Below are 21,571 nucleotides of genomic sequence, written 5' to 3'. Positions count from 1 at the left end.
ATCTAGAATGACACCGAAAGCTCATTACCCACATCTTGTCTAATAGCAGCGAGGAAAACAGAGTAGGGATTTAGCCTTGGGTAATGAGGAAGGGTATGAAGCAAGGTTACTGACATTTCTAAATGTCTGGAATCCGATTTGAGGCTGGGCACGGTGGCTCACACCTATAATTCCAGCACTTTGGGAGGCCCAGGTGGGAGGATTGCTCAAGCCCAGCAGTTTGAAACCAGCCTGGGCAACATGGCAAGACCCCATCTCCGCAAAAAATGTAAAACCTTAGCTAGGCATGGTGGTGCGCACCTATGATCCCAGCTACTGAAGGGACTGAGGTGGGAGGATCCCTTAAACCCAGGAAGGTGAGGCTGCAGTGAGTCATGTTCACACCACTGCAGTCCAGCCTAGGTCACAGAGTGAGACCCTGTCTCAAACAGTAGATAATCAACCCGATTGTGGCAGATGAAAAAGTTGGCAATTTGATTTGGAGCTCATGGAAACTTTCTCAAGTTCATGATTAATATTTTCCCATATTTTGAATTTCTAGGACGAGGAGACTGGCTTTCACAGAGGTTTGGGTTGGTTCAGTTTTCTTCAGAAGAATTTCAGAATGCACTACAACAGGAAAATCATATTCTAGATGGAATAAAGGTCAATCTGTATACCAGATACATCTATGATATATATGTAGCTACTTTCTGATTATGTATCAATTAAATAGATCATAAATGTGGAATGATGGGACTTTGAGAGATTTGTAACTGAAGCTGCCTTCATGCTTGTTAGAATGGTGGGGTGGAAGAGTTCCCACTTTTAAAGGAGAATTACAAGAAGACCCTTAGGCCGGGCGCGGTGGCTCACGCCTGTAATCCCAGCACTTTGGGAGGCCGAGGCAGGCGGATCATGAGGTCAGGAGATCGAGACCATCCTGGCTGACACATTGAAACCTTGTCTCTACTAAAGAATAAAAAATTAGCTGGGCGTGGTGGCGGGCGCCTATAGTTCCAGCTACTCAGGAGGCTGAGGCAGGAGAATGGAGTGAACCCGGGAGGTGGAGCTTGCAGTGAGCCAAGATTGCGCCACTGCACTCGAGCCTGGGCGACAGAGTGAGACTCTGTCTCAAAAAATAAATAAATAAATAAATAAATAAATAAATAAATAAATAAATAAAATAAAAAGAAGACCCGTAACGGTTAGCAAGATATATAGAACACAGGGGACCTAGCAGCGTACTTTTCCAGTCAGGTGAGCTGGGGCTGAAATCTCGTCTTTCCCACTGATTATGTGATCTTGGGCCAGATTGATTTACTACTTTATTTTTTTGTTTATTTGTTTTCATCATGACTGGGCCTTTCTACGCTGCAGGTTAGTCTTGAACCCCTAGCCTCAAGTTGTCCTCTTGCCTCATCCTCCCAAAGTGCTGGGGTTATAGGACTCAGCCACTGTGACTCACCCAATTTGCAATTTTTAATGGAGGGTGAGGGAGTCATAAGAACAACAAAGATGGTAAAGGGAATTTGAGGAGAAAACAAATAAAATAACAAGGTGAACATAAAAACTGCCTGAGTTCTTTTTACTGACTCCCTCATAAAAAGGTGATTTTCAGATCGAATATTTTTGCAGACATTGCCTTTCTTTCCTTACAGTGCTTATTTTTTTCGCCTCCAGGTTCAAGCTCAAAGGCTTAAAGTTTTGCAAACATCTGATGAAGAGGAAGATTTCTGAGACTGTGCCAGCCTATTACATAAAGGAAACATAACCGAGAATTTTGTCTAAAGGTTTTTATTTGAAACAAAGCAAGAGCTTCTTTTCCCCACTCCAAATTAAAACACAGCGCAACAGGGGCCACATTTATTTGGCAGGACAGTTCCAACATGTGAACATTCTCCACCTCACTGCGGTTGGGGCGACTTGACTCATAAGCAGCTGTTCTTACACAAAATATTAACGCGAACTACGTGTCACGCAAAAGGCAGTGGTCTTGATTGTGGATGTGGGCCAGCATGTTCTATGAATGCTGAAAGGTGGGAGAGCACAAATAAAAGCCACTCTTTAAAAATCCAAATAATTCAAAGTAGAATTTTCTATCCCCACCCTCTCCCTACTCCCACCTTCTCCAATAATAGAAAGTAGCATCCAGATCTGGTTTGTATCCCGACCACTCACAAAGTGTTGCCCCATAGCACTTGCATCATTAGGGTTATGGATAATCACAGTTCATTTGCTTTGAAGAGATGTGTGTCTACTCCTTCCTCCTCTTCTTCCCTTCATGCTCATGTTCTGTGGGGCTGCTGCTGAGGGTCTTTGAGAGCCACCAAGCTGTCTGGCTTCTTCCAAAAACTTGTCCAAACCAAAAGGATCTTCCTCAAACTGAACTGGTCCTTCTCATCCTCTCGGCCTCTCTGCCTGTGGTCTGAACCAGAAAACTTGTCGGGAACAAATCTAGGAAACAAGAGAAAAGACTATGAACTACTTTGTTTTCTCTGGTGTAAACACTGAAACAGAGTTGTACGGCTTGATACCTGTTGGTCTTTATTCTGGCTTCTAGGTCATCACCAAACATGTCCTTGTCTAGATTTTTACTGGACCTATAAATACTCTGGGCCATATCTTTACCACCTCTCCAGGCTTGGTCATAAACATTATAAATTTCATCTTCTCCACCTGCAAATCCACTGACCATACCCTATAGGAAGATGAATGACATTAAATAAAAATGTAAACATTGTTTATTAAAAGATGAATCTGACAACATTCATGTGAAGCATCAACTCTTGTTAATTTGTAGCTCAAATTTTCCAGAATCTGAACTGCAAATTTTAAAAAGGTCTTCATTGGAATGTGCGTGGTGGCTCAGGCCTGTAACCCCAGCACTTTGGGAGGCTGAGGAGAGTGAATCACTTGAGGTCAGGAGTTCAAGACCAGTCTGGCCAACATGGTGAAAGCCCAGTGTTCTCCCCACACGCAGAATCGCCCCCCAGTTCTTGGAGTTGGGGCTGCCACCTCTGGTTCCTTCTGAGCCAAGGTCACCGGGTGAGCCACGCACTGGCAGTGTACCCTTTACCCCTTCAGCTGCCCATGTGACTGTGTCTGCTGCTCTTCCTTGGCACTGGCTAAAGCCGAGTTTAAAAAGGCCACCCGCAGGCAAGATGTGCGCATTCTTGTAGGTGGATACACAGGACAAACGGGGCAGGGAGCAGGAGAGGAGCCCTCCCTTTGGGGCCTCAGAGGGCGCACCTGTGGGTCACAGGTAAAATGATGTCTGACTACTGGCTCCCAGGGAAGGCATGAGGTTCCAGAGAAACCAGAAGGCAGGAAACTAAGAGCATAAGGGGGTCTGGGAGGGACCACAGTGGAAGGCGGCAAAGGTGGGGCAGCTGGAGTCAGGCTCATCATGGCTGCCCAGCTCTCCAGGTCCTCCAGAATGCTCAGCATGGGCCAAGGCGGCTGCTCCTCCTCTTCCTTCCCCCTCCTCTTCCTCCCCTCCTTCTCCCCCCTTCCTCCTCCCCTTTTCCTTCCCCCCTCCTCCTCTTCATCCCTCTCCTCCTCCTCCCTGCCCAGTCCATCTCCTGTAAGGGGTGGGGGTGTTCAGAGGGGTCCTCAGACAACCCAAAAAGGGAGGTACTGTGGCCCACCCTTGTCCCCACCCTCACTGTGTAACTGTGGGCCAGCCCCTTCCCAGAGGGGAATGAGCAGGTGTTCTTTATTTTCATTCTTTTTTTTTTTTTTTAAGAGCCAAGGTCTCAGTGTGTTGCCCAGGCACAGTCCCACTAGCCATCAGTGCGGGAGTTCTGACCTGCTCCCTTTCTGATCTGGACCAGTCTACCCATCCTCAGGCAACCTGGTGGCCCCCCTGCTCCTGGGAGGTCACCATATCAATGTCGAACTTAGTGCAGACACCTGGTAAGCATAATGACCAGCTGTTCTAAAGGTCTCTTCCAACTCCTCACTCCTACACTGCCAGCAGTCCCCGCTTCCTCCTGGGGCTCTCTCCTCTTCCTCTGAGTGGTCTTCTGTATCTTCCCCAGGGAGAGCCACGAGGCTCAACTGGGCCTGTAGCTGCTGGTTCTGCTGGCTGGCAGCTTCCAGGTGCTCCTAAGGGGCCAGGAAAGAGGGTGAGAAGGCACGGAGATTGCCAGGTTGTCCCCCTCAGGGCCCAGCCCTCAGTAACTCCCTCATCTGGGTCTCCTGAAACTCTTGGCAGACCATCTTGGCCACTGTTTTGCCCTGAGCTTCCTGTTGCTGCAGCCGATCCATGAGCTGGGTCTGCAGCAGTAACTATCTGTGCAGCACCTTCTTCTCAGAGGTCAGCTGCTGATAGGCGGCCACATACTGCTGCAGGTGACCCAGGTACTGGTCTGGCTGCCACTGCAGAGTCTGAGCCTCTTGGCTCTTCAACTCCACCTGAAGCTGGTGGCTGGCTTCTAGATTCTGGGCCCATAAGTAGGGTAGCGAGGGCACTGTGGGGCTGTTGCCTGCCCAGGCTCCTGGCCCCTTGCTCCAGGCCTAAGTGACTGCATCCATTGTCTTGCCTCCTTCCCCAGCCTCAAATCTCACACCCTTTTTCCTACCATTTAAACTGTAGGCCACAGACTGGTGGAAAAGCAGAGGGAGCCAAACACCATCTGCTAAGTGCACTACATGCCTAATGTTTCCACGTATTATCTCATTTAATCCTCAGCACCTCTGCAAGGAAAATGCTAACTTCGTTTTGAAGTTAAAGAAACCGAGATTTGGAGATGCAAGGTAGTTCAATGGTGAGCAGTGGAGCTGAGGCTGGAATTCAGTTTCAATCTAAGGAGCCTCTTATACCATTGTCTCTTTCCCTGTGATTGGGGAACTCCATGCCTCTAGCTGGGATAATGATGTTCAGACCTGGGAGGAGCCCAGGGCTACCCACCTCTAAAATTCAGAGGGCAGGAAGCAAGAAACAGTTACAGCACTGCCCTGGAGGGTGCTGCGGTCACCTGTCCCCTAGGCTGGAGCTATCTCTGGCCTCGCACCTCCGTTCCCCAGAGGCTGGTGCCTGCCTCCCAGCCCTTCTTTGATGGGGAAGGGGTTACCATCTCCTTCATTCTCAGTCAGCTGCTCCTTCAGCTTGTGGTTCTGGGAGAGCGTGCAGCTGATGGTGGTGCGGTCATTCTGGAAGGATTGCCTGCACCTGATGGTGGTGCGGTTATTCTGGAAGGTTTGCCTGTGCACCTCCGCCTGCTCCTCCCAGAGCTTGGCCTTCCACTCCAGCAGCTTCTCCTCCTGCTCCTGCAGCCTCTCCTGCTCCCAATTCAGCTGACGCAAGCCCTGATTGTCTTCCACCTGAGCTTGGAGTTGTCCTGCCGGACTCTCCAGCTCCTTCTGCAGGTGCTCAGCCTCGGCTTGTAGCTGCTGCTCCAGCTCTCAGGGCCCTGCTGGGGACTCCAGGCATGGGGATTCGGCTGAACAAGGAAGCAGACAATAAGTGCCTCTGGATTCTCAAAAAAGAACAAAACAAAACACCCTCCTCTTGGTCCACAACTCCTCTCAGGCTTCCCACACTTGGCCTCCCTGCTAATGATTCCTCGCACCCGGATGGTAGTCAATCTTCCAAGCCACTTTCAGACAGAAAGCACTGTGGGTGGCTGACAACTGGCACTCCTCCTTCTTTGCTGATGGGGACACTGAGGCTCATGGAGATGACAAGACTTGCTGTCTCCTGGCACTGACCTCTTTCCCTCTGCCTCAAAGCCCTTCCATGCACCCACCTCCCTGGGGCATTCTAAGCCACCCCTACAGCCCTCTGATGCCGGTCCTGCTTCCAGGTCACCCCAACCCCAGCTCACCCATCTGGTTCTTCAGTTCAGCCAAGCGTGTCTCCAGCTTCTGTACTTGATGCACTCACACTACTTCTCCTCCTTCAATGTGCAAACCTGTCCGAAGCACAGGGGAAAGGGCCCTGGAGAGATGGACTGGTGGCTGGACAGGCTACCATCTCCCTCTCTGCTCCTACCTCCACAAAGCCCAGACCCATGAGTACCTCTGGTTGTACTATTCCCATTTTACAGATGCCCAGAAAGATCCAGTGACCTATTTAAGGTGGGGGGCTGAAGGGTCAGGTCTCACCTCCTCTGACATTTTCCACATCCTTTCCTGCCACCGGGCCCTCTCTCCTTTTATATGTTGAGCATATTCATCTCTCTCTAGCTGGAGTTGTTTAAGTGACTCCATCACCTGCAAGAATGAGCACAGCAGTTAGAAAGGGCTGTCAGTGGTCCTCACCTGCTCTGACATCTGCATCCTCTGCCACCATATGGCGTGCTCTCCATGGAGATACTCGGCATACTGGTCTGTCTCCATTTGCAGATACTGCACCCACTCCATCACCTGTGAGAAAGGACACAGAAGTTAGGAAGGGCTGTCACTGGTCCTCACCTACTCCTGGCCACCTAGGATCATCTTCCTTCCACGTCTACCTGCTGAAGTGTGAGGTTGGCGGTCTCCAGTTTGTTTTTCAGCTCCTCCAAGTCATGCTGCATCGCTGCCTTGTGGATCAGTATGACTACAAGCTGCTCTGCCTAAGCTGAGTTCTCCTGCTTCAGCTCCTTATTGCTGTTGCTATAGCCAATGGCAGCAGAGAAAGGAATTAACGAAAAATAGAAAGGATTGCTTTGGTGAACAACCCTCTACCCTTGCCCCACAACCACAGAACTGTGGCACTGGAAGGGACCCCAGGAATCAAATGTCACAGGTGACAGGCCAGAGAGAAGACATGAGTTGCCCAAGTCTATAGCATGAGTTGGGGCACAGATGGCACTAGAGCTAGCGGTGCACACATGCAAACCTGTACAACCACCTCACCATACTCACCTGCACCCCTCCCACCTCGCCCACGCTACCCATGCTAAGGGCCCCAGACCTCCCATTCCACCTTCCCCCATCCTACGTGTTCTTGTCTAACTGCAGCCTGAGGGCATCTCTGTCTCTGCTTAACTGGTTGTTGTCCTGCAAATACAGAAAGGTGAAGTCAGGATACAGCAGGCAGAGGAGCAGCTGGCCAACCAGGAAGACAGCTACAGTGACTATTCCAAAGCAACACTTCATCACTCTCAATCATGCCTGACATATTTTTAAGGCATTTCCAAGCCCGTGGTCTCATTTGTTTCTCAAAGACCTCAGTAAGGGTGGAAGGGACACAGAAAGAGATCGAGGGCCGGGCGCGGTGGCTCAAGCCTGTAATCCCAGCACTTTGGGAGGCCGAGATGGGCGGATCACGAGGTCAGGAGATCGAGACCATCCTGGCTAACACGGTGAAACCCCATCTCTACTAAGAAATACAAAAAAATAGCCGGGCGAGGTGGCAGCGCCTGTAGTCCCAGCTACTTGGGAGGCTGAGGCCGGAGAATGGCGTGAACCCGGGAGGCGGAGCTTGCAGTGAGCTGAGATCCGGCCACTGCACTCCAGCCTGGGCTACAGAGCGAGACTCCGTCTCAAAAAAAAAAAAAAAAAAAAAAAAAAANGTCAGGATACAGCAGGCAGAGGAGCAACTGGCCGACCAGGAAGACAGCTACAGTGACTATTCCACAGCAACACTTCATCACTCTCAATCATGCCTGACATATTTTTAAGGCATTTCCAAGCCCGTGGTCTCATTTGTTTCTCAAAGAACTCAGTAAGGGTGGAAGGGACACAGAAAGAGATCGAATTTATAGCTGGCTAGCAGAGGCCCAGAGAGATCAGAGAATATTGCTATCATTCTTACCATTATAACTACCCCTGTTTGAACCTTTATTGAGTGCTTCACCAGGCATCATGCTAACAACGCCATTTAATCCTCACAACCACCATAGGAGACAGTTACTATTATCACCTCTATTGTGTAGATGAAAAACATGGGGTATTAGAGGTTAAGTGCTTGCCCAAGGTCACTCAGACAGAGCTGGGATCTAAACATCCAGGTATTTCTGATTGTCCATGCCCCTGTTTTCACTGTGAGGCAGGAAAATAGGGTCTGGAGGCAGGGAACATAAGGCCAGTTCACACTTCAGCTATAACAGGAAATATCCTCTCCATAGGGCATATGCGTAAATGACTTTGTAACTTTACTTCATCCTCTCCAGTTACATAGGGCGTACCTGAAGTAACCAATGGAATCCTCTAGGGGGGTCATTAAACCCTCCAAAATTTGGTAACGGGGTCCTTGAGCCCCTGTGCTCGGGCGCGCTCCCATACTGTGGAGTGTGCTTTCATTTTCAATAAATCCCTTCATTCCTTCCTTGCTTTGTGCGTTTTGTCCAATTCTTTGTTTAAGATGCCAAGAACCTGGATGCTTTCCACCTTTAACAGCTGGGGGGTGGGGGCACAGATAGAAAGGGGGATAATCTTGTGTTCACTTTTTGAAGAGTACATTTGCATAGCCCAAAACTCAGAAAATACAGAAGGGAAATATCTCCCTGCCACCCTGTTCCTCTCTCCTGAGTTTTTTACGAATCCTTGCAGACATGTTTTATGTATAGTTTCATAGTACACACACACACACACTAACACACACACACAGACACACACACACATGTGTTCCCACTGTCTACACAAATGGTAACATACTAAAGATACTCTTCTGTATCTTCTTGGTACAAGTATCCTAACCCCCACCTAGGACTTGGTCAATGCCACAGTCAGGTAAGGGCAGGGCAGGCATTTGGCCTCCAAGCTCCATGTCCAGTACTTGCTCCCCTCAGTGCTCCCCAACTCACCCACAGCAGCCAACACAGCCCTAGGCTGCCTCTAATGACCACACACAAAAGCAGTGAGAAATGGCCCATGCTGCCTTCTGGGTGGGACATGCCTTCCTGCAGAAGGGACCTTTAGGCTCACTCCTCCATCTGGAAAGCCGGGCTGCCAGGGTATGGTTAGACGGTTGACTCACCCTATTTGCCTTCTTCTGCTCCCTCTCCAACTCTCCCACACGCTGTGGGAAATACTGCAGGCGGCTGGTCAGATCCTCAGCCTCTTCTGGAATGAGAGGTTGAGATGGGGCCCAAAGGACTTCCCCTAAAGGCCTGTCAAAGTGTCAAGTTGAAGGATGATGGGGTGCCCAGATTCCCACCTTCAAACTGCCTGGCAGCATGCTGGGTGTAGTACAGTGCTGTCTGCAGCTGAGTTTTCTCACATGTAAGGATTTGTATTGCATGAACCTGAGCCTTTGGGATAAAAACCAAGCCAGGCGTGATGATTATTGCCTGTAATTCCAGCACTTTGGGAGACTGAGGCGGGTGGATCACCTGAGCTCAGGAGTTCAAGACCAGCTGGCCAACATCATGAAACCCTGTCTCTACTAAAAATACAAAAACTAGCTGGGCATGGTGGCAGACACCTGTAATCCCAGTCACTTGGGAGGCTGAGGCAGGGGAATCGCTCGAACCAGGGAGGAGGAGGTTGCAGTGAGCCAAATTGTGCCACTGTATTTCAGCCTGAGCAACAGAATAAGACTCGGTCTCTAAATAAATCATTAAATAAAGACACAATGCTTTCCATTTAATGAGCACTCAAAGCCCTTTATCAGTTTAAAATAAATACAAGCCCCTTGTAAAGTAAGGCTAAATGCTAAGTGATGGGGGAGAGAAAAAGGACATAAGTAACTCCTACTCTCATAAGGTTAATGACTAAATCCTATTTTTTGCACGTTCTTGAACTGCATATAAAGTGTCTCAATTTTTACTTAACATTTTTCTTGAAATATACTTATTTTTGGCCACTTTTTATTTGACCTAAGAAATACCATTAATGAAACAATGGTTTGACGTGATAGGCATTTCCCTCCTAATGCGCACTAAAACACTTAACTATTTGAAAAAAGAAGTATCTTTGTGTATCAACTAATATATTCTCCTCGGCCACCGTTGGTACACGGACCACATTTTGTTTCTCAAAGCAACGAGATGATTTCTGAGGTCATTTGCAGCTCGAACACGGAATGACTTTGTGGTGATCGAGTAGCCAAAAGTTCACGGAATGCACTGTCACAATTGTGATTCCGCTATAGCGCCGTGCATCCATCCAACACTTGTTTAATACCTAATACCTTAGACTGTCCTAGGCTGTGCACACAGAAGACTAAACCTCACTTCCTGAGTTGAAGTGCGGGAATAGAGGAGTAAATCATTTCTCCTCTATGTGGTTAAGTGCTGCAGCTCAGGTAACCACCGGCACACAGAGAAAGGGCGGTTTCTGGAGACAGGGCGGAGAGGAGACCGTGGGTGGGCATTTCCCAGAGCAGCCTCTGCCAGCCACTCTAATTTGATCACTTTGCCACGAAGCAGCAGCTGCGGGCAACCTCAGCCTCCCTTAGCAACCTGAGTGCCCCGCCCAGGTGCCTTACTATTGGTCTCGTGGAGCGGGATGGGCAGCTCTGCCGTGCAATCCTAGCTCGCAGCCCTTGCTCCGCGTGTACTCACGGGAGGACTCGCAGGCGTTACCGCCCTCCTGCGTGCCCCGCCCACCCCGGGGCAGCTTGTAGCTGGTGCGCAGGCGGGGCTGTGTGCAGGGCCGGCGCGGAGCCGGAGCCGCAGCGGCGAAGCGCTTGGGTTCGGCGGAGACTGCCGTGCCCGTTGCTCGCCTCGGTCGCCGCCTGTTTAGCCACCGCCGCCGTTGCGGGGGGAGCGGCCGCCTATTGTTTTTCTGCGCGGCGAAGGTGAGGAGCTGTCTCGGCCGGCGGAGGAGCCCCGGGAGCGTCACTGTGAGAGCGCAACTTAGTTGGCGGAGTTGGGGCAAGTTTTGTAATTTGAGGCGGGGTGGGGGTGCGGAGCGCGGCCCGTCCCCTGCGGCCGCTAGGTGGGGCGGGCCCCGGAGGAGGGTCGGCAGCTGCACGGGGCTTCCGGGGCAGGCGAGACGGACGGGTAGCGGGGCGGCACGGGGACCTCAGCTTTGCGGACCCCTCCTCTCTGCGCATCACCCTTCTCCCGCGTTGGCTGCTTGGGGCTCAGCGCGCCTCACACTCCGCAGCCCAACTTGGGGCCGTCGCCGCTTTCCGGGTGGGGGGCGCGCCCGCCACGGATGGCCCGGAACCCTTCCCCGGGTCTCCTGGTTGGCGCTGCTGGGGCGGGCTCACTCCTCCCCTGGGGCCGGCGGCCGCCCTGTGGAGTCCGCGCCCTGAACAAGTGCTGCGGGCGCGGAGGAGCGGCTCCCCGGGGCCGACGCGGACGGTAAACGTGTCCGACGGCGCCCGCCTGCTGGGGTCTCCGCTGCTTCTCCGGGACGCGGCCCGGCTGAAACCCCGCCGCTCCGAGTCGAATGACCCAGGAGACCTGTGCGGTTGGTCCAATTTGCAGCTATACTTTGAGACTAATCTTTTTTTTTTTTTTTTGTAAAGGCAAACCGGTATGTGAAATTGAAAAAAGCAAAAACCCTCAAACAAACTTTCTTTCTCTCCTCTTTCTCTCTTTTTTAAAATCAAGAAAGGGGGTAGATAGGTTTGTTTTGGAAGTAGTTCTTATAGCAGAGTGATACCGTCACATTTAATGCTCCTACTGTGAACTCAGGAATTCACGATGGAAGTTGGATTGAGCGGTATTTTGGTGTTCATTCTTTGCTGACACTCAGTAATGAAGGTATTTGGAGAGTTGATTGCTTCAGTAGAGTAAAAATCAGTGTGCCTTTTTTTTTTTTGTTACTACTTGCCCCCCACCCCCCGCATTGTTTTATTTTTCGAAGAAGCAGTTTATTCAGTTTTTCTAAACCATTGGATTGCCCAGATGAGGACAAATGGTGCAGTTCTTGAAAGGTCATTATTGGCAAGTTTGTGAAGGAGCTAAGATCAGTTAAGAAACCAGTGTTACTGTTCTTGTATTCCGTCGTGGACTCTTGGGGATTTGCAGGCTGCATTAAGTACAAGTCTGGTCCAGTTTTGGGTGCACGTATTCCACTGAATAATTTGTGTGGCTTATTATATGAACATGATTCTGTTTCAGTTCTCCAGATGGAACTAGCTTAAATGTCTGTCATTCATATTGACAAATGAACAAAATAGCCAGAGTGTCATTTACTGTTAACTTCAGTTGTGTTCCTTTACCGTCTGCTAAATGAAAAAGAAAAATTTGAGAAATAACTGTGTATGTCAGTTTGCTGTGAGTGATTTCTCATGCTAAGTGAGTCGTGTGGAGAAGCGTTCCTGGGCTTTTCTGGTTTGGTGGGCCTTGTGTTATAAAACCAATTTTCTTCACCTGATGAAGCTAAAGACAAATTTTCTTCAGGCACAGGCGTTCCCCTTTAAAACTATAGAGCCAGTTTAGGATTCACAATACTCGCTCGATGGCTTCCCTTCCTGGTTGTATGGTTGTGTGTGTGTGATTGTGGGGAAGGAGGTTGGTTGACAGGTGGGAAGGGATTGTCAGGGAGGGACACAATGTAAGCCAGTACTGTTTACAACATAACTTGACGAGTGCACCAGTTGCTTTCCTTCTCTGGGCGGAGATAGCATGTTATCCTATAGGTACTATTGTTTTAGGATTTCTCACACTTCGTTTGCCTTGACTAAATAGTAACTGCACACATACTGTACTATAAATGGACTCCTCTTCTAGTCCGTAACTCCTTGAGGGCTGTGATAGACCTTACTTAGCTTTGTACCCTCTTTGCCAGTAGTCTTAACAGTGCAGGCACAGTATGTGTTTGAATTGGGTAAATTATTTTTACTGCCTAGTGGTAGCTAGCGTACACAGGAGAGAGCCACTAACTCTGGGGATTTGTCCAAAATGACAATTCACTTGCAGATCTGTGATGAAATTTACTTTAAAAGGATTTCTAACTTTAAAAAAAAAATCTGTCGGTTATTATTTATTTAAAGAAGTGGGGCTTAACTGGTGCTCTAAGGATTTCAACAAGAGATTCCGATGTAGAAATCCGCCCCCCCCTTTTGGTGAAACTATTATTTTTTTAGAGTCGGAATCTCACTGTTTCCCAGTTGTCTGCCGGGAACCCAACCTGTCCTCCCACCTCAGCCTCCCACAGTGTTGGAATTACAGGCCTGAGCCATCCCACCTCAGCTGGTGAAATTATTAAAATTGTAGTGACAACTCTCCCTCCATTGTGAAATTGGAAAAAAATTAGACATTTTAGAAAAACGTACACCCTTTGGAGCTAGGTAGAGTTCAGATCCCCACATTTCCATTGACTGGTTGCATAGCCTCTCAGAGCTTCAGTTTCCTACTCCATAATGGTTAGTAACATGCTTTGCAGTGTTTTTAGGGATGAATGAAACTGTGAGGTACTTAACTGCAGTATTTAACATGAAGTAGGTAGCTATTTCCTGGTAGCTGTAATGATAATAATTTTGATACGTTTTTACATGACTTAAGCATTCTTAAAAGTCTGATGCTTCTGAGTATAGAGGCTTAGCTATTTCTTTCATAAAGAAGGGGCCCTGAGACTTGTTAGTCTTATAGTAAAGCATTTCTTAGGTCATGTAAACTGAAGGATAATGAAAACAATAGCGAGTATATCTTCTCAGTCACCTGTGAGTCTTCCTTTGAGAGTGGGACTCGCAGAGTGCTTGGTGGGGTAGAGCTCTTTGTGACTATGGTATTTAGGAAATGGTGAGAGATGGATTGTTTTCAGTCATCAGTCATAAGAGGATATGAGTTAGTTCCAACTTTATTTTACCTTAGTCTTGACAAGTAACACGTGTGGATTATGTCTGTATTTCTCAGACTTGTTTAAGGTAGAACTGGACTGGGTGTTAACAGTGTTGGTTCAGTACAGAGACATAAGCAAATCACTCACTTCCCCTTCAAGATAACACTTTAAAGGTGCCACCATTTACAGAAGAAAGCAGTGATTTAAAGCGGCTATACCAGCACAGTTTAGAATACTTACAGTACCTGATGGAGTAGATACATTCTAGAAATATTTACCTGTAGTGGGAGTTGAACAATGAGAACACATGGACACACAGAGGGGAACATCACACACTGGGGCCTGTTGGGGGTTGGGGGCTAGGGGAGGGATAGCATTAGGAGAAATACCTAATATAGATGACAAGTTGATGGGTGCAGCAAACCACCGTGGCACGTGTGTACTTATGCAACAAACCTGCATGTTCTGCACATGTAAGCCAGAACTTAAAGTATAATAATAAAAAAAGAAAAATAAATATTTACCTGTTAAGGACATTTTCTGTATATTTTATTCCATCTTTCCAATAGTTTTCTTATGAAGAGATTATAGTAAACCTTTAAACATTATGTTTGATCAAACTTATAGATTGAGGGTAAACCTTTAAAAATTATATTTGGTGACCCTTACAGAGTGAGGGTAAAAACATTCCTGACAAAGCTAGGCAAAGAGACTTGGACTTTTTTTTTTTTTTTTTTTTTTGAGAAGGAATCTCACTCTGTCACCCAGGCTGGAGTGCAGTGGTGCGATCTTGGCTCACTGCAACTTCCGCCTCCTGGGTTCAAGCGAATCTTCTGCCTCTCCCGAGTAGCTGGGACTACAGGCACACACCACCATGTCTTGCTAACTTTTGTATTTTTAGTAGAGATGGGGTTTCATCATATTGTCCAGGATGGTCTTGAACTCCTGACCTCGTGATCCACCCGCCTCGGCCTCCGAAAGTGCTGGGATTACAGGCGTGAGCCACCGCGCCTGTCTGAAACTTGGACTTTTGATGTTCCCTTCTTTTAAAGTTAACATCTGGCACTTGAATAGACTTGGTTATTACTGATGGGGACAGGCGTCCATTTGGAAGTAGCTTCCCTCTCTCTCTCTGTCTTTCCCAGGTTAGGCTGTCTTACTGCTGTAAATGGGGAGAGAAGGGAAAGCTGTGGGTGGAAGAAAGTTTGTTTCATGGCCTGGCACGGTGGCTCATGCCTGTAATCCCAGCATTTTGGGAGGCTGAGGCGGGCGGATCACCTGAGTTCAGAAGTTCAAGACCAGCCTGGCCAACATGGCGAAACCCCGTCTCTACTAAAAATAGAAATATTAGCTGGGCATGGTGGCGGTCACCTGTAGTCTCAGCTACTTGGGAGGCTGAGGCAGGACAATTGCTTGAACTCGGTCGATGGAGGTTGCAGTGAGCTAAGATTGCACCACTTCACTTCAGCCTGGTCAACAGAGCAAGACCTTGTCTCAAAAAAGAAGAAAGAAAGATAGGGTCCCACTCAGTTGCCCAGGCTGAAACGCAGTGGCAGGATCACTGCTCACTGCAGCCTTGACCCAAGTGATTATCCCACCTCAGCCTCCCAAGTAACTGGGCTCACATGCATGCACCACCATGCCTGGCTAATTTTTTTGTTTTTGTGGAGAGAGGATCTCTCTATGTTGTCCAGGCTGGTCTCCAACTCCTGGGATGAAGTGATCCTCTCACCGTGAACCCCCAAAGTGTAGGGCTTACAGGTGTGAGCCACCATGCTCAGCCTGCTGGGGTTTTTGATTGGCATTGCATTGAAGCTGGAAATCAGGAGGCAATTGACATTTTAATAACGAGCCATGAGCATGGTATATCTATTTATTTAGACCTTCTTAGATTTTTCATCCGTGTTTTGTAGTTTTTAGCAATTGGATCTTGCATGTTTTTTGTAATCTTATATATTTATTTCATGGGTTGTGATGCTGTTGTGAATGATACTTTTCAATTTCCAGTTGGTCATTGCTAGGATATAGGAAGATGATTTTATGTTACATGCTGACCTTGGATTCTACAACCTTGCTAAACTCATTTTTAGTACTAGAAGCTTTTTTGTAGATTTTTGGAATTTTGTGCCTAGACAGTAATGTCATTGCCAAATAAGGGCAGTTTAATTTCTTCATTTTCACTTTGTATACTTTTATTTCCTTTTTTTTTTTTTTTTTTTTCCTGAGACGCAGTGTCTCTCGTTGCCCAGGCTGGAGTGCAATGGCGCGATCTCATCTCACTGCAACCTCTGCCTCCTGGGTTCAAGTGATTCTCGTGCTTCAGCCTCCCCGTTAGCTGGGATTACAGGCGCCTGCTACCACGCCTGGCTAATGTTTGTATTTTTAGTAGAAACAGAGTTTCACCATGTTGGCCAGGATGGTCTCAAACTCCTGACCTCAGGTAATCTGCCCGCCTCAGCCTCCCAAAATGCTGGGATTATAGGCGTGAGCCACCGCTTCTGGCCCAAGAGGACACACTGTTTCTTGGCTTATTAAGAGGTATTTGGTTAGTGTTAGACCAGGGGTTGGTAATTATAGCTTGCTGACTGGATTTAACATGCTGCCTCTTTTTATAAATAAATCTTTATTGGAACACAGCCACACCCATTCATTTACATATTGTTTAACGGAGACCATATGACCTGCACAGCGTAAAATATTTACCAATTTGCGCTCCACAGGCACTTTGCTGAGCACTGCTGTGGACACCAATTTTGATTTAGGTATATAAACTTTTTTGTAGCTTCTGAGGTTTTGCATGAATTTTGCTCAGGCATATAGGATGGTGGAAGTGCTTTCTGTTCCTTCTCCCAAACCAATCACACAACCATGTAACTTCATGCCTGAGTTACTGTGTGGTCCTCTATAGTGATTGAGTTTTTACATAGTTCTTTGCAGGCAGCATGAATTTCAAAAATCTCCAAACTTTTGATATTGCTAATCTTTGTAAACTTTGCACACTCAGCACTGGTACATTCTGATGATGGTGTCCACACTGCACTCTATCAAGAAAACACTGATGATTTTTTATATTAAAATGCAAGAAGAGAATTGTAGCAGCAACTTTTGCTTCTCTAATCAACACCGTAAAAGACTTACTATGTGTGGGCAGTGGGGGAGAATGTTAATTTATAAATTGAGATAGTTGTATTAAAATTGAGTGACTCTTATTTTGACATAAAGTGAATGTGTCTCTTTTATACAGCAGAAAACTATTAAATTTGTTTTTTTCTCAGCATTATAAAATAAAGTGGAAAATGTGGGAAGAATACAAATCCTTAACTACTGTGCTTCTGCTTATTTCACACCCCTCAAATTTCTGATTCCTTACAACTATAGCTGGCTTTACTCCTGAGTGGTGAAATTGATGAACATACTTAAAAGCACATCATTTAAGACTTTGAATTTTGACATTTCCTCCTCTTCACAGTCTTTCAAATACTAGGCAACCTATAGGGTTCCACTGTCTCTGTCATGTATTGTCCCTGTGTTACATGAAAACAGCCCCAGTGAACTTGTGAATTTCCTCAGTCATTTCACTGACTACTGGGTGAGGAAGAAGTAGGATTTTCTCCCTTAAAATTCCTTGGTGAAATCATTGGATGGGCATGGTATGTTTCTTTAATTTTCCTTTTGGTAAAAAATCTGACAAAGCAAAGACTTTCAGTGGGTCTTGGTCTTTCAATAGGTTTAGTTTTTAAGCGTGTTTGTTCTGACCGAAAACTGCCTTCCTGTAATATACTCCTTCCTTTAGAACACAGTTCTTAAGTAAGAGTTTGTTTAAATGTATAAAATAATGCATTATATGCATTATATGCAGCGAGGTTTTGCATCAGAACCCTGAGTTCTCAATGTTGTGGCCAGTTTAAGTGTCACCTTTTACTTTTAAAGGAAAAGGTGTTTTAAAAGGTAAAACATTTTTACCTGTTTTTTCTCTTACTTGCTTTTTTATTTTTGGGGTAAATGATATCTTTCTCAGCGAGGCCTTCCCTCAGCACCATGTTTAAAATGGCATCTCCTTTGTTTGCTATTCCTTGTGTTTTATTTTTCTCTGTAGAATTTGTTACTGTGTGAAAGCTATTTATTTTAATGTTTTATTTACCTGTGTACCCCTAGAATAATATCTGTGGAGGTAGAGATTTTTGTCTGTTCCTTCTGTCCCTACAGAATCTTGAGGATTATGGTGTCTGGCACGTTGTAGGTGCACAATGACAGCTGAATTAACAACTTCAGGGAGAGTTTGTAGGATGGGGGCTCGAGATGTAGGGGAAGTCAGTTTTTAGATTTGAGGTCATTAGCAGGAGATCCTCTTATGATGTGGGGGAAAAAACACATGTTTTAACATCAGACTGGGTTTGAATCTGGTCTCTCCAACTTACCCTTTGACCTTGGTGTTAAATAATGTAACCTTTGAAAGATCAGTTTTTTCAGTGGTGAAGTAGGGGAAATAGTATCTTTTTAATGGAGATTAAATGTAATATAAAATATAATGTTCTGTGAATGTTAGTTTTTTCTTTCTCCTTGTGTGCCAGCATTGTGGAAGTCTAAAAGCAACCTGAATTTACCAGTCTGTTTCTGGAGCCTTCTGGGGTCATTACTTTGATTCCTTTTGACAGATAAATTCTTTTCAGCAGCCTGTGTTGCCAGCATAACAATGTCCTGTCCCTTTGACCAGTGTAGGGGACAGACACTTTGTCATCCCTCTTTTAATCCGTGTGTCAGAACAACTCTTATGAGTTCTGGCTTTGAAATATATTTAGAGGAGTTTATAATTTCAAACAGTTCAGATGACATCAGCCCTTTCTTATAGTCCTCTGAGTTCGCTCAGCTTCCTCATTCCAATGTGGTGGGAACCTTTCAGTTAAATTGATGTTTGTCGTCTTTCCACATAGTCATCCTAAGTTTCTTGCAAATCACGAAAGATCAGAGGGCTGCTAGGTCACTAGTTTGTCTTTGTAGATTTCTCTAATCCAAGCTTGTCCAACTGCGTCCTGCAGGGTGCATGCAGCCTGTGAAGGCTTTGAATGTCGCCCAACACAAATTCACAAACTTTATTTTTTATTTTTTATTTTTTTTGAGGCGGAGTCTTGCTTTGTCGCCTAGGCTGTAGTGCAGTGGCACGATCTCGGCTCACTGCAAGCTCCGCCTCCGGGGTTCACGCCATTCTCCAGCCTCAGCCTCCCGAGTAGCTGGGACTACAGGCGCCCGCCACCACGCCCGGCTAATTTTTTGTATTTTTAGTAGAGACGGGGTTTCACCGTGTTAGCCAGGATGGCCTCGATCTGCTGACCTCGTGATCCACCTGCCTCGGCCTCCCAAAGTGCTGGGGTTACAGGCGTGAGCCACTGCGCCCGGCCCAAACTTTCTTAAAAGATTGGCCGGGCACGGTGGCTCATGCTTGTACTCCTAGCACTTTAGGAGGCCGAGGCGAGTGGATCACCTGAGCAGGAGTTCGAGACCAGCCTGGCCAACATCTCTACTAAAAATATAAAAATTAGCTGGGGGTGGTGGTATGCGCCTATAATCCCAGCTACTCGGGAGGCTGAGGCAGGAGAATCGCTTGAACCCAGGAGGCAGAGGTTGCAGTGAGCCAGGATCATGCCACTGCACTCCAGCCTGGGTGACAGAGTGAGACTCCATTTCCAAACAAACAAAAAATTGTGAGATTATCTTTTTTTGCAATTTTTTTTTTTTTAAAGCTTAGTGGCTATTATTAGTGTTAGTGTATTTTATGTGTGGTGCAAGACAGTTCTTCCAGTGTGGCCCAGGGAAGCAGAAGATTGGATACCGCTCCTTTAATTTTTATGGATTAACAAGGTGTTAATTCCTGTATCAGTTTCACTGATATTTCTTCTGCTTGATGCAGGAACACTTGACAAGTTAGTTAAGGTAGATTGGTCCATAAATTTATGGGTTCTTTCATTTCCATGTCCTACGCAAGTCTGAGCAGGACCTGGAAAGCTGATTAAAAGGCCAGTGAGCACAGTGAGCTTAATTGTAAATTAAATGGATATTTAATACGTCGAGAAGGTACTCAAACCTTTCAATCTTTCATTTTCATCCATGCTTGCTATTTGAATCTGATGGGCTTGAAATTGACTGTTCTTCTTGTAAAAATGTTGGTTGGTTATTGCTGCCTTTCTCAAGCTTGGTTTTCAGTGTGGATTTCTGCAGATAATTTTTGCAGCAAAAAGTACAAAGTCATTAAGTGAAGGCAGTAAGGAAGGAAAGAGTACCCTGAGCAGGAGGTCTGCTATAGCGCTTGGGGTGGACCAGAGAATGAATGGGCATGGGCCCGGAGGTGGTTCAGTCAGTGTGGGAAAGCCACCTGCTTGTCAGCTTTCTACTGCGTTGTCCAGCAGAACACATTGAAGCTTGGGACCTGCAACTGGTGTGGAAATGATTGCATTTAGGAGGCTGATGTAGATTTTTTCTCTCTTAAGTGTGTGTTAACTGCTTTTTGGCAAAGTCTTGATCTGAGACATACACAGCTTGATCTGTGGCAGATCTGTGAGGATTTTAATATCGAGAGGGTTCTGTTATTTGAGTTGGGCATGACTAGGCTACCAAGGCATTGCTTTTCAGTCCAAACATTTGGTCATATCAGTTTATTGTTAGTGAGGCTTTTGTGATTTGTTAGAACACGGAGTTTGGGATTTTGTCTGTTTTTTGCATGTATGAATGACACTTTATACTGTCGCTTTTATTGCTGGTTAGTATGTGTCTTCATTTACCTATTGTGAGTAAGAAACTTCCTCAGATCAAATTATAGAAACAGAACCAAGTGACTATAGAGACAGTCACTTGATTCTGTTTCTCTGACTCTTAAGAGGATGAGATCACTTTATACTCTAATTCAGGGTGTTTGGTAAAGGACCTACCATTGTGAGCATTTATAGCCTAGATGAAGTCCTGGCCCAATCTCCAAGTTCAACTTTTAAGAACATGCTATTCTTAATGTTCAGGAAGTCAACCCTGGAAGCCTTCTCTAAATCTTAATGAGATTTTTATGAGAATTCATTTAGTGAAAATAACAACAATCAGGGAATCCAGGTATTAACTCTGAGGAGGGTCATGCCTTTTAGTGGTTAGAGAGGCAAGCTGTAGCCTCCCTTCTTAGAGAAGGGGAATTGAGGAAGAGATTTCTAGTGGCCCTTACAATCCTCCCCTCACTTTCCAGGCTCCCTAGTAAGACTGGAAGAAGTCCCTGAGTAAACAGCGTTTTGTGAGTTTGAGGGACTAGGTAAAAACGTTAAGTGAACATACAATGGTTTTGCTTTGATAACTTTTAAATATCCTTTTGGTTGTTGAAACTTCTGTGACAGTGAAACCTTTTGTCCTTATTTTTCAATTGGAAGATCTTTCTTCCCCACTTGAAAAGATTGAGTTTGGGACCAATCCCTGACCCCACTTCCTTCCTGAATCTCTTAGTGTATGGCATACAGCTGGGCATATGGTAATCTTGGGGACGGGATTGTACTCACAGAGCTATGCTTGACACCTAGGACTTTAGGTGGCTCATGTATTTTTGATGACAACTTTTCATTTTATTCTCATTTATTCCATTTCTGTTTCAGTGTCTTGGGTCGTGAAACTTAATCCACAACAATCTCCCTTATATGTGAGCAAATCATGAGATTTCTTTTCATTTTGTATTTATCTGTTCTGTTTACTTGTTATAATAAGCTCACACTCGGCCGGGCGCGGTGGCTCAAGCCTGTAATCCCAGCACTTTGGGAGGCCGAGACGGGCGGATCACGAGGTCGGGAGATCGAGACCATCCTGGCTGACACGGTGAAACCCCGTCTCTACTAAAAAATACAAAAAACTAGCTGGGCGAGGTGGCGGGCGCCTGTAGTCCCAGTTACTCGGGAGGCTGAGGCAGGAGAATGGCATGAACCTGGGAGGCGGAGCTTGCAGTGAGCTGAGATCCGGCCAC

The 21,571-nt window shown here is 46.5% G+C and overlaps 1 pseudogene; it reads right to left on the bottom strand.

Moving 5' to 3' along the window:
* Positions 1-2,267: 2,267 nt before the first annotated feature.
* Positions 2,268-21,571, bottom strand: part of LOC112629148 — a 185,610-nt pseudogene continuing 166,306 nt past the window's right edge.

The sequence above is a fragment of the Theropithecus gelada genome, chromosome 7b (genome assembly GCF_003255815.1).
Source record: "Theropithecus gelada isolate Dixy chromosome 7b, Tgel_1.0, whole genome shotgun sequence".
Classification (NCBI taxonomy): Eukaryota; Metazoa; Chordata; class Mammalia; order Primates; family Cercopithecidae; genus Theropithecus; species Theropithecus gelada.
This window is presented reverse-complemented; position numbering and strand designations above follow the sequence as displayed.